This window comes from Phascolarctos cinereus, unplaced genomic scaffold (genome assembly GCF_003287225.1).
Source record: "Phascolarctos cinereus isolate Bilbo 61053 unplaced genomic scaffold, phaCin_HiC Scaffold_4;HRSCAF=312, whole genome shotgun sequence".
Taxonomy (NCBI): domain Eukaryota; kingdom Metazoa; phylum Chordata; class Mammalia; order Diprotodontia; family Phascolarctidae; genus Phascolarctos; species Phascolarctos cinereus.
The window spans coordinates 411,234,449-411,248,888 of record NW_027555847.1 but is presented as its reverse complement, the minus strand read 5'-3'; the positions used below and the strand labels follow the sequence as shown (position 1 = coordinate 411,248,888).

Below are 14,440 nucleotides of genomic sequence, written 5' to 3'. Positions count from 1 at the left end.
TTGCCTAATAAGCATGGTGGCAGTTCTCATGTCATCGCAGTATATATTTTTTTTCTATGTCTCTAGTATAAATTTACTAATTTTTATGACTTGGAAAATAGTGCATAGTCAGCATAGCACCTACATTTTAGATTTTTTTTTTTATCCCAGAACAATTCTACAAATATCAATACATTTATCATAATTCATGATTCTCTTAATAGGGACAAGACTTCCCAACTCATTAGAAGTAGAAAAATCTCCAAAATGTATTTAATGGTTTATGTTTTATATTCTGATGAAGACTTTCACTTGTCTCTTCTGCTTCACAAAGATTTTGGTATATTATTGAAAGAAAAAGTGAGTTTCAAAAGTAAAGCTTACTTTTTCCCAATATTAATAACTCTAATAACTTTATATAGCCTTGCCTACGTCAAACTTTTTTTTCTTCATCACAATGATTAGCAGTTATTTTTTATTAGTCCCCTTTCTATAATCTTATTCTTATTCTTGAAGGCATCAGGAGAAATCAGTAACATACCTCCAGCTGCTAAGTGCCTCTGAAGATGTTTGGTTTTTTTCCTCAGGATTAATTGATCTCTTTTTCAGTAATAGTTTTCAATTTTGGAGATACTTCATCAGTTTCCTTTGTGCTTTGGTTTGTCTGATTCTAGTTTACTGTGGAGTTATATGATCTTTGAAATGCTTCCCACACCAATAGTTGCTGGAATATCTCAAAAAGTAACAGATTTCTTGTCTTTAAGAGCTACAATTATTGCACTTTTTCTTTGAATACTATTCATTCTTAAAATTCAGAAAATTAAAAATATGAAGACAGCAACTAAATGTGTGTGTTTCACTAAATCCAGTCCTCAACTGACAGAGCCGCAAATGTGAAGGAACCAGGTGAATCTGGCTTTTACTACTGAAGGCCAGATATACCAAGTCAGTCTAGTGTTATTAGAAATACAATTGACCAGTGCTGTCCTGAAATGAAGCTATTACCAAAATTGTGTGTGTGTGTGTGCGCAATCTGTATACCTTGTCAGATGTACCCAGCCAGAGCCTTTTTTTTATTTTTTAATTTCACTTACTGTGAAAATCATAGTCTTGCTTCAGAGGGTTGGGCTAATCCAGGAGATACCTATCTATGCCTCTGGAGACCCACAACCATACATTTTGACAATACTTTTAGTCAAGCATATCTGACATGGACTCACATATCTTACGTGTGTACTCTATTTAAATAACAGCCTTGGATTTATGGCAATTGGTGCTATTTTAATTTAATCACTTCAAGATCATGTCATTTTGCCACTCTCAAGAAACATCTTTTATTCCTTCCCTGTTTCAGCTCCCAGAATCTGAGTATTCACCTTTGAATGACACTAGGCATAAGTGTCAAATTTACATTAATAGTTACTCAATTCTTCCAATTGTTTCCAAATTGCATTAATGCAAAAAAAATTCAATTGTTGCACCTTTTACATTAGGAGAGAAATTCAAAATTTCTAAGAATAGAGCATGTCAGTAATTGAAATATCAGTTGCTAAGTGCATGTTAACATTTGTGGGCACTGTTTCTTTGTATTACCTTACACATTTGTAACTTTTAAAAAGTAATCAAACAGTCACAAGGGCATCTATGAATAGAAGCTGGCCATTAGCATAAACTACTGCCAGGGTTAGTAATAGGGAAAGGAACTATAGCTGTGATTTAATTTGGTATAGGGAACTCAGATAAGGAAATACCTCCCATAAATGCAGGGCAGCACTTAATCTTTATGTTATGATCTCACAGAGCTGTCTGGACTACTAAAAAGGTGAATTGTCTTGTCAAAGATCATGCAGCCTGTGGGAGACAGGACTTGAACTCAGGTTTTCCTAACTTCATTGCTAACTCTATCCATTGCAACTACTCTGTGGAATATTAGAAAATGTAAAACAGGATTTTTTTTTTCCATTTAAAGGTATCACAATGTAGTTCTTGTATTTTTACTATGTAACTAATACTAATTGTTATGCTTTCTTCACTCATTAATACATAACAGATTCACCAGACATAATTGCATCACAGACTAACCTTTTTAAAAGATGCAGAATTCTGTAGTGGAAGAGTACTAGATTTGGAGTTAGAGGAAAATTAGGTTCAACTCTCATCTCTGCCACTAGATACGATGCTGGAGAAGTCATATCACATCTCTGGTTCTGTCTCCTGAGTGTTAAAATGAAGATTTGTGCTGCATACATATTTTATAGTATAGTTGTTGTGAGTAAATTTCTTTGTAAACCTTACAGCACTTCTAAAATGTGAGTTACTATTAGCTTACGATGTTCAGCAATACTACAACAGATATACATAAGATATTCATTTTCTTTGAATAACACCATGTAAAAACTCTGGATGGTAGCAAAATTGGAGCTCATCATTTCATTTCGTATTAAAAAGTCCAAGAATATAGTTTGCACTCTGTTAAGTCTATGTTATTTATCTTTATAGCTCTAACATTGTGTGCCTTAAATAATATTCTAAGATGAAGATATTGTAGGCAATAAAAACAAGAATTCTCCCTAAGTTTAAAAAGCTGACAGGTAATTTCTAAATGCAAGCATTAATTACCAATAAAATATTAATCTCCAGTGGGTCAGCCTGAATACAAAGTATGCATATTACCATACTATTCCTTCAAGGGAGATTTATACAACTGTAAAATTAAATTAAGGTCAATGAAAATGTACACAGTCAATTTTCCACCAGGTTGAGGTTTCTCTTTCTAATATTTATATTTTACTCACCATCTTATATTATCTCTCATGCTTCTGAATAAATATATAAAGTAGGCAGCTAAAAAAATTGCTTCTTTCTATTGATGAATTTTAGTGGAATATCCCTCACATAACCCTGCTAGTAGTGGGAAGAATACAGGAACCTTTATTCTTTCTGTAGTATAGATATAATTTCTGTTTTTAATGTCTACAATATTGTCATTTTAGAATATTATACTAGATCCATAGCATTAAATTCATTGATATAATGGATCAATATTTGTAACCTATTTAATATAATGTGAATTGCATATAATATTATACCAAGTAAAAATAAAAATAAACACAAAGAGATGGTTAACATGAAAAAGTGGGGTGCTGGTTTAAAATTTTGGCACAATTAGCAATTTTACTCTTCATGTGCACACATATACCAGGGAAATGGAAAAAATTGTGGTGTACACATGGTCAGGAATTACAAGTAACTTTATTCTTGATTACCGCATTTCCTAATTTCACAACAATGTTCATTAATTGCCTTCTCACTTATCTATCCTTGGCAATATGATGATTATCAGCTAATAGCATCTGTAAAATAAGGAGAGATGGAGTAGGCTGTCCATTCTATAGCTAAATGTATGTTTATGATTCTGTTGTTTTCTTTGTTGAAAAGCAATGAAGGAAGTGGATAATCATTATCTCCTTTAGTTCCAGTGAGAATGCTAACCCCCTAAAAAGGACACACCTCCATTGACTTTCAGATTTAGTGAAGTCTGAAATCTAAAGGATACTACATTATCTCTCATTCTCCAGAGGATGGAACTTAGCAGATCTCAGTCCTATATTTTTAAAACATGCAACATTCTGTGGTGGAAGAGTACTAGGCTTGGAGTCAGAGGAGAATTAGGTTCAAGTCTCATCTTTGCCACCAGATACAACCCTGGACAAGTCATATCACATAATTAGAGGCATGTCACCTGATTAAACCCAAAGACTTATATGGGGCCCCTAGTCTTTCAAGAAGTTTTGCTCTTAACATCTTACTTTTTATTTCCCTAGTGAGTACTAGAACAAAGAGTTAATGGCCTTCTTCTTAAACTGAGGTGGTAAAGTTGTTTTCTCTCCCCTTCTTGGTGGGCAATAGTACAGGAGATATTGCATTCTTGGTCTGTAATTCTTTTCTCTTCAAGTACAGAAGCATTGTAGATCATCATCTCTGGGGACAACAGCAGTTAAGAGTGTTGTGTTTTTATTTTTCATTCTCTCCATGTCACAGGAATTGGACTGAGAGAAGAAATAAAAGGGCTGACAAACTGTTCTCTACATTTTTCAATAACAAACTTGCTGAATTTTCTAGATACCACAAATCTTGTTATTCTCTATATAATACTAAAAACTCAATCTATGTAATGATTTAACATTTATAATTTGCTTTACAAATATTATCTAATTTTCTCTTCACAACAGCTCTGTGAGATATTTAGTCATCATTATTTTTCCTAATTTCCAGATTATAAAATTGAAATCAATGGAAGTTATTAACTAAAATCTATGAATTTATTTATTTTGTATTTATTTCATACAATCTACTTTGATCATTCTAGGAAAGTTAAAGGACAAGTTTTTTGTTCTGTTAGTACCAGGCTTGGACAAAACTGAACCTTTCCTCTGAGCCCAGAATCTAGCCATAACCATTGGGATAGGGAGGTGGGTAATTCAGAAAATCTTAATAGCAGGTCCTTCGAGGAGAGTAGGATAATCTGTAGTATGACAGAAAAATAAAGCAGCACATAATCAGGACACCTTAGAGATTTTAAAAGATATGTGTGTGGGGAAGGGTATGAGTGGGGGAACAAGTAAGTAGAAGACAGGTGGAGGTTGCATTCTAACAAAGAGGAAAAGTATGTTATCAGGGTAATCTATCTAGAATCATCAGATGTCTAGAGAGGCATCAGCTGGCATAAATGAAATTTGATAGGAGGTATAATATGACACCCACTCACTAAGTCTATGGGTCCAAATAGGCCTCCACTCATTGGTCCTTAGGACCTACTCCTATATCAAGGACAGGACTTAGGCACAAGGAAATAAGACAGAACTCCAATGATGTGATTACAAGATGGTAAAAGGACCAAATGTTGGTCATCATAGAGTGTTGGTCACAAAAGACAAAACAATACTCCATTTTCCACATCAGTGGCTTCCTATCACTTCTGGGATCAAACAGAAATTTTGTTATGCATTCGTAATTCTTCCTAACTCCACTCCTTCCTACTTCTTCATTCTTCTTGAACATTAGTTCTCCGTGCAAACTATGATTTAGCCATACTGGCCTAGGTCCTATTCTTCAGATGAGAATCTCTATCTCTCCATCTTCATACCTTTGAACTGACCATTTTCCAAGCCTGGATTGGATTCTTTCAAAACTCATCTCAAGTTCCACTATTTTCCCACGGGTTTTTTTTTAATAATCCCCAAATCTGCTGGTGAATTCCTCTCTAAGGTTATTTTTATCTGCTTTGTATATATTTTAAATGCACCAAATAATCCAAATGCTATCTTACATGTTGGAGTGTAAACTTCTTGAAGGCAAGTATTGCTTTTACCTTGTTTTGTAGCTTGGCATAGTGCCTGACAAAGAGTGCTTAGTGAGCAATGATGAGAATCAAAGCTGGCCTCAGCAATGACTCCTTATATTTCCCTTCTCTAGAATATAGATAACTCCCAGAACTTGAGAGTAAGGCTAAAACTGACTGACTGACAGACTGACTGAGGCAACTGCAGGGGTATAGGGTCAGGAAAAAGTCAATCATCCCATGCTATATCTGATTGCTCACATACAGCAAATAAATGCAATGTTCATTTTTTGTTTTGCTTAAAAGCTATCATTTCATATAAGCCTAAGCCTCTAATTAAAGGATATTTATTTATGAATTAGTGACCAAAATATTATAAACTATAGTTTCATATAAAGTTGTATGATGATCAAATCCAATTCTTTGGATAGATTCTGTAACAGGAGTGAAATAAACATTTAGAAACAGGATGAGAACAAGATTTTGTTGTTGTTGTTTTGTTTTAATTATATGATATGTAAGATATGGAATCATATGGCTTTTTCACTCATAATGAAGTTTTTATTTAAAACATTTAAACATGTATCATTATGTTAATATCTGAAAAACCCAAATGTCTAAAAATTAATGTTCTTCACTTTCTTTGGAAGACCCTATTTCTAATTGAATCAATTTTATTTAGAGATACTTAACAAGCCAGCAAAAGATTTATACTGCTTAAGATTTTAATTATGGAGAACAAAAGATTTCTATTTCCAAATTCCTTAAGTTTGATATTATACAAGTCTAGCAATAATAGATGGTGACACATCATTACAGAGATCATAGAAATACTGTACTGTTTTGAAGATAATCTTAATAAAGAAAAAAGAATCAATTAAAGTTCATATCCAATATCATCAAATTACTTTCAATAATTAGAAGCTCAAGGCAAGTTTTAAATAAGTTCTTTTGGATATATTTCTTATCATTTATCATTGTAGTAACTACATTAAAATTACAATGTTTTATCAAGTAGAGAAATCTGCCTAAAGACAAGAGTCGAGTAAGGAAAATCAACATTTATCTGATCACCTACTATGTGCAAGGAGACACTGTGTTAGCTAGCAGTTCCCAACGATCCAGCACATTACTTTTATTGTTTTTCTGAGCTACTTTTGAGTACTGTCTAGGCTCAAAGGAAATCTGTCAACTTTTTCACATGTGACTACTTAAAAATTTGCAATTTACAATTTCAAGAGTCCATTAAGAGGAATCTTCATTTACTCTGGAAAGAGAATGGTGTAAATAATATTTTAATAATTTTCAACAAAATCTTCTTTTCCCAAATAAAATTAAAAAATAAAAAATAACTGAATTGCATTTATTATGAACATGGTTTTGACATTCATTTTTAACATTCAATAACATCCCTTTTTATGTCTGAATTGAAATTTCCTTAAGGTACAGAAGCAGATGTGTGAAGCACTAAAGATTTGCTACCAAAGAGACTTATAAAGGCTTGGATGATAGCATAGATGGTGATGATTCCATTACACAGAAATATATGGCTTGTTGTCATAAGGATTATGAAAAGACCAAAGATTGCACACATAACTTTCCCCACTGGTAGGAGAATTAGAAAATCATATCACAAGAATTATGAAGCCAGTAACTGGAACAGACATCCCATCTTCCCACAGCTGTCTTTGATTTAATATATGTTTATATATATATATATATATATATATATATATATATATATATATATATATATATATATATATATATAATCTGTCAAAATATCTTTCAAAGCCTTTATTAGGAAAATATCTGGTTTGCATTTATTAAGAGGCTAATTATTTGTAATTGGCAAAAACTGGGGAAATGTTTCCTGTTACAAAAATAAATGTGTTATATATAGTCAATAGGAACACAGAGATGTCTTTAAACAGTCTACAAAATTTTGTCTGTTCAGAACTTTTCCACTACCTCAGGTTTTGACTAGTTTTTAAGGTTTCATTTGTTTAGACTTCAAAGTTATTGATTTAGGGATATCCTGTTTAGGAAATTTTACAAATTTAAATCTGAAACTATAAAGCAATTTATAATTTTAGAGAGTTGCAGGGTGGTTAAATGACTTATCCACAGTTTAACAACCAGTGTGTTTAAGATGTCAGGTCTTCTTGACTCTGAGGATGACTTTTTTGTTAGGTCTTCTTGACTCTGAGAATAACTTTTTCAATCCTCTATTTCATGATGTCTCCCTTGAAATTACAATTGGAAAAAATAGTCCAGGGTTCTTTTGGAGGACCTACTTGCTCCTCTTCGTAAATTTTGGGATAGCAGTGCCCATCTACCCATGCATGTGTCTTGTATTGATGAAAGTGTACATTTATTGACAGAAACTAAGCAGTGTGGTATGAAGCAATGAGTCCTAGAGAAGAAGGTAAAAAGCCTCAGTTCTAGTTTTGGCCCTTCCGCTAATGGGGACTGTGGGCTAGTTATTTCACTTCACTTAGACTCATTTTTTCAATCAGTGAAATGAACAGTTGAAATAAAAGAGCTATAAAATCCCACTCTTGTTCTAAAATGTAATGACACAAAGGTAGATTAGACTTTTTAATGTCTTTTACAGGTCAAATATTGCTTTTCACAGTAGAGAAAAAAATAGCAATATGACTAGTCAGTTGTACAATCTTTCAGCCATCTGTTATAAGTTCCTACCATCTCCAACAGGATTCAAATCTCTTCTTCAATATTCCTTTGCCCCCAAAAGTTGCATTAAAATTACATTTTTGTTTCTCTCAGAAACCCTTGCTAACTTTGTTTTATTATGTTATTTAACATGTTTGATATTAGAGTAATGAACTTCCTTATTCATCTTCTGTTATTAGCCCTTGTTTCCTGCTTCTGTTTATATTTCAGTAAATATAAGATGGTTGATGAGTTCCTTGTGCAGCTACATGAGTATTGTTTTTAGATATTTCTTGTCTTTCAAATTGTTTCATTTCGCACATACAGAATTTCATTCTTGAGAGCTTCCTAAGTCTCTTGAGGTGATTTCCTTAGTAGAATTTTTAGTCCATGGATTACAACCTAAACTGGTTTTTCTAGAAAAACAACATATTAAGACTGGCATTTACATAGCACATTAATGTTTGCAAAGCACTTTTTAAATATTTCATTTCATTTCTGTGAAAACATCGTAATCTCCATTACTCAAATCCTATTACATGAAGGGGATTTCATCAAAGATTCAGTTCAGTGCAGGACAGATCAATTGCTAGAGAAATAGTCTCAATTCTTAAAATACTATAAAAGTCCATTAAAAAGGGTTTTGCAATTCCACAGATTCTTTTACATTGCTGGAGAAATAAAATTCTCCACACTGATATAAAAAGAATTTCTCACTATGTGTTATTTTTATCCTCTGGACAAGAACTGCACTATAATGAAGTCTACAATGTTAATATCTGATAGTGTCTCTGGAGAACATGAGTATCTCTATACTGACTTTTTTTTTAATCTGTCCAATCTTCCTATCTTGTAATGCCTATTTTAAATCCCACATCTCTAATGAAGATTTCCTGATTACTGTAGGCTACATTGATCTCACTTCCCCATACAGATAATATGCATATTGCCTACATACCTAGGAAAATCATGTTTATGAAAAATCTTAATATATGTATATCTAGCAGAAGGTTAAGCACAAGGTTAAAAATGTATAACACTTCTTGTTTAATTAATTTTTATTAGCATCTGAAATTTTTGAAATAAATTCATATTTAAATTTAAATGGGTAAATTTTATCAACCAGTTGAAAATATCTCCTAATCTCCCACTTCTAAACTACAAAACACTATAAAATCTATTTAATGATGCTTTTTTATCAATAAGATAATTTATCACACACGCTATTTTGAAATATCTTGCATGCGTCATATGCTTGTGCAATGAACGACTGTCCATCTTCTAAAATACTTATATACAGGATGTTTTTAACTATCCTTTTTTCTATTTCATTTTACTTACCCAAGGACTTGGAAAATTTTTAAAAAATTGTGATATAATATTTCTTCAAAATTAAAAGTTTTATCACATGTATCCTTTCTATAAAATATTATGTATTTTCAATGTACATCTTGACATTTTTTTTCCAGCAGAAGGAGATATTCAACCCATTAACAAATTTCTAATTTGGTGGCATTTTCCATTTTGTCTTGGATATAGCAATTACCCTGTTAATCACTTTGCTGGGGAAATGAATTGCCTAACATTTGATTAAAATAATTGCAGAATAATAATATTATGAGAGGGACATCATGAATAGAGACTACAAAGTCTAATTTAGATTCAGCAAAATCTGGGTTCAAGATCTCAGTGCCTTAGACATATTTCTAAGACGAAAAGTTACAGAATAATTCCTGGCTTGTAATGGTAGAGATAGTTTCTTCACTGGGAGAGAAATAAAAAACAAATCATGGTCTAATCCAGTATTATAATATCAAACACATTGTTCATTAATTTCTAAAAGGCCAAAATGTAATTAAGACAAAATTAAGGAATGTTTCCTAAAGTTTCCAAAAGTATTTTAAAGATTTCAAAGATTAACAGAATTGGGAGTTGGAAGGGACCTCAGAAGACACATAATTCAATCCATATCAGGAGAACTCCCACTTAGACATACCCAACAATTACATAATCTCCTTGCTTGTGATCATGTGATATGAATAATCACATGTTTGAAAAGAGCTATGTCTATTGTTACATCTTTCAAGCAATTTTTCATGATTTTAATATATTACTGCGTTATGTCTTAATATATGATAAACTTCAAAGCAACACTTTCATCTCTAAAAAATTTAAACTTTTTCATAATTAAAAAATAACAAATATAGTAGAGTGTTCTATTATTTATGCCTTTTAATTATCTGACTAAAAACATGGCCTGTCATATAAGATAGTTTGCAAAACCTATTTGTTTTTTCTCATACCTTCAGCCAGTATGCTACAGAAGACACAGTAGATTATTTTCACAGAAATTGCATAGAAATGGACAAATAGGCATATGAGTTTTAGATATTGATACTTTCTCAATCACCTTTTTTCAGTAAAGAAGGTATGCTCACATGGTACTATCTTCTTTTTATCTTCAGAAATAATACCTTACCATTTTCAAAACTATCATCATTGAGCACATATGCATCTTCACACTCTTTTGCTAGTTAAGCTCATCTTCACAACTTTGTTTTCTCAAATCTGTTTACCCAGTCCTAATCTCTCTCCTGATGTTCAGTCTCCAATTGCCTGTTGAATTAGATGTTCCACTGGCATCTTAAACTCAACTTATCTCAAAGTGAACTCATTACCCCCTCCCCAAAAAAACCCTTCTTACTAATTTGCCTATTACTACAGAGCATACATGACTATAGAGCATACCACCACCCTCCCAGTCACCCAAGGTCCCAACCTAGGCATCATCCTTTAATCTTCACTCTTTCTCACTACCTGTTTTCAATTTGTTATTAAGGCCTGCTTTTTTTTCCTTTGTAACATTTCTCATAATATACTTCCTTCTCTGCTCTAACATTGGCATCACCATGGTACAGGCCCTCACCACCTCATGCCTGAACAATAGACTGCTGGTTGATTTCCCTGCTACAAGTGCCTCCCCACACCAGTCCATCTTCCATTCAGCTATCAAAAAAAAAAAATCTTCTAAATCTAAGGCATGGATTTGACCATCTCCATTTCTCTCTCTCTCTCTCTCTCTCTCTCTCTCTCTCTCTCTCTCTCTCTTGCGCATGCGCACACACACACACACACACACACACACACACACACACACATTCCAGAAGCTACCTGTCACCTCTAAGACTATACAAAAAATTGTCTTTATTACCTGTTCCACAAATTTTCTAGCTTTCCTAAAGATTATACATTCCATTCTCATTTTATGTTATAATCCAGTGACACTGGCCTCCTTGTTTTACCTTGAACAAAACAATCTATTTCCTGACTCTAATCATTTTTACTGGCTGCCCCCAGTACCAGGCAGGTTCTCTCTCCTCATCTCCACAACCTAACTTCCCTGGCTTCCTTCAAGTTTCATGTAAAACCCAAACTTTTACAAAAAGCTTTTCCTACCATCCATTTATTCTAATGCTTTTCTTCTGATTATCTCCAATTTATCTTCTATAGAGCTTGTTTATTCATAGTTGTTCGTATATTGTCTCTCCTGTTATATCATGAGCTCCTAGAAACCAAGAACTATTTTTTTAATCCCTTTTCTTTATATCTCTGAATTTAGCGCAGTTCCTGGCACATAGTAGGCACTTAATAGGTGTTTGCTGATTTACTGACTTCAGTATTATTTCTCTTTCCTTATGTAATATATCATAGAGCACTTAAGATAAACCATCATGAATTTTCTTCTTTGACTCTCCTCACATTTTCTTTTTTTAACAATCACAAGTAATGTGTTTTTGAGAATCATTTGACATGAAAATATACAAATAAAATTTGTATGAACACAAAGTCACATCTGTCATAACAGATGGCAAAGGACAAAGCCAAAACAAGAAAACTAAATTGGCTTCTATATACAATCGGACACAATTGAGTCATGTATTCTAAAAGTCTTTAACAAAATAGTCATCTCAGTTCGATAGAAGACCACCCTCCATTCAATGTCATCATCCTGCAGCACAGGCTGCTACAGCATCTGCACCTGTCTTCTCCATGCCCTTCTTTAATATAGCTGGTAATTGTTTTGGTGCTTACCACCCCTTCGGGATGCTTTGTTGACCAGTGTAGTCTGCATATCCCTTTCCATATCCATACGTCCCATAGTTATACCCAGCATAATAATATCCTCCATGAGGCCACTATAGTTTTGATTGTCACCATAGGCATTATTGTAATTTCCATATCCTTGATGTAATACTTATTAAATCCTTGGTTTCAGTTTTGGCACTGACCTCAGCCACGACCCCTAGTCCCAACTCATCTGCTAGCTGCAGCGCCCTTCCCTCCTTTCTGTTGTTGCTGTTGCTGCCTGTGTACCTCTTTGGGCTGGGAAACTTTGATTTCACACTCCCCAGAACCAGTCTGATGATATCTGTTTTCTATTAATTTATTTGCTGGTTCTTCATCTGTATATGTGATAAAGCAAAATCCTCTTCTTTCGTTTATTTTTGTGTCCAAAGGAAGCTTAATTTTCTCAATATCTCCAAATGCTCCAAAATATTCTTTGGTTTTTTTTCTTCCAATGTATCTGGGCTCAGTCCGCCGACAAACACTGTTTTGGGAGATTCCTTTCCCTTTAAAGCTTTAGCCCTCTTAGGGTCTATCAACTTCCCATCCAATTTGTGTTCTTTAAGTTCCAAAACCTTGTCTACACTGGCAGCATGTTTGAAAAACACAAATCTGAATCCTTTTGATCTTCCCGTAACGGGATTTGTTTTAACTGTGCAGTCTAAACCTCTCCAAAACGAAACAGGTATTCCGTGAGGTTTTTTTTGTTCGTATCCTATCTTAGCCCTCCAATAAACATTTTACGTCCTGCTGGTTCTTGTTCACCTTGATTTTGGAACCCTCAGCAAACTCCTCCATATTGATGTCCTCGTTCACGTCCTCCATGGCGGCGGGACTGTTTGCTAGGGTCGGAAAAGGTGGGGTGGGGTGAGGGAGGGGACCGGCAGGGGCGGCAAGAGTGGAGCAGGTGGCACCGAGAGGCAATCACAGCCACGGAGCGTTGGAGGGAGCCCGATTTAAAATGGTAGCGGAAGTCTACCCACATTTTCGTATGTGGAAGGGTAAGACCATAAGAATTACTGAGTAGTTATTTTGTTCCAAGCAGTGTGCTAACTGTTGAGCCTGCAAACACAATGATAATAAAAAAGAGACCCTGCCTTCAAGGAACTTACATTCAAAGAGGAAAGGAAAAAAAAGGATAGTGAAGGGGGAGAGGGAATTTGGAATTCAAAATGGGTAAAGTAATGTTAAAATTGTTTTGATTTGTTTTGTTTTCATGAAACTGTGGAAAAAATAAAATACTATTTTTTAAAGTGCAGGGGAGAGAGGAGAAGTGCAAAGATACCCACACAGGGACAAAATGTCAAAGTACAGAAACACAGAAGCAAAGCTTGGGGGAAGGGGATGGAATGAAGGATGGCCAGCTAAAGGGTAAAAAGGGAGGCTTTGAAAGGAACTAGACCATAGAAATCTAATGTTGGATAAATCCAAAGATGCAAATTTTGAGATGAGAAATCACTATTTCACAGAAAATTCTGGGAAAACAGGAAAGGAGTTTGGAAGAAACTACAGATAGACAAACATCTCACACCTTTCTTTCCTCAGGTAATATATTTGTTCAGTGTAACTGAGCTGCCCATTGAGGATTTACACATTTTTTCCTTCTGTCTTGATGCTGTAATTTTTTTTTATATCATTATGTGCTAGGTGTTTATTCAACTTCTCTCTCTCTCTCTCTCTCTCTCTCTCACACACACACACACACACACACGCACACACACACACACATACACACAGATAGAGTTTTTGGTTGTCTTCCCTTTCAATCACTTTTAGGAATCTTCACACTTCAGTCTCTCCTCTAATGTCATGAAGATCCCTTGAGGCTGGGCTTCTAGTTTCTCCTTAGCCTCTTTGTTTTAGTTAATATGAAGACTATCAGTACCTGGCATCTTGTCTAGGAAAAATAGTTATGTGCAGAGAGAAAATTGTGTTCAATAGGATTTTGGGTGCCCTTTCCTATACCATAATACTTCTCCTCCTCTAGCCTATGGCTTTGCATACCTAATACATCTTCTGTTCTAAGTAAGCTTTCTAGCTTCTCCTCCACTTGTCTATGTCCCTTGCCACCTCTCCTTTCCCCCCTCTTTTGTGACTGGATAATTATTGTTTACTGAATCTTGCTGGATCAGGGATGTGGGTTTGGGTAGTCATTTGAGTGGAGTAGTTGATCAAGTAAGTTGATCTTGAATCACAAGACTAATGTTTCCTGGGTAAATTTGCCATCTGTTGAAATTAGGAAAGCTAAATGTAAGCTCTACATATTGGAGTTCTTCAATGTTATTTCATGGATTTTTACTTTCTGTGGTGCTCTCTTCT

General features: G+C 34.2%; 1 pseudogene; it reads right to left on the bottom strand.

Annotated features, from left to right (window-relative positions):
- Nucleotides 1-12,056: 12,056 nt before the first annotated feature.
- LOC110220384 (heterogeneous nuclear ribonucleoprotein D-like pseudogene) lies at nucleotides 12,057-12,961 on the bottom strand (annotated as a pseudogene).
- Nucleotides 12,962-14,440: the final 1,479 nt, after the last annotated feature.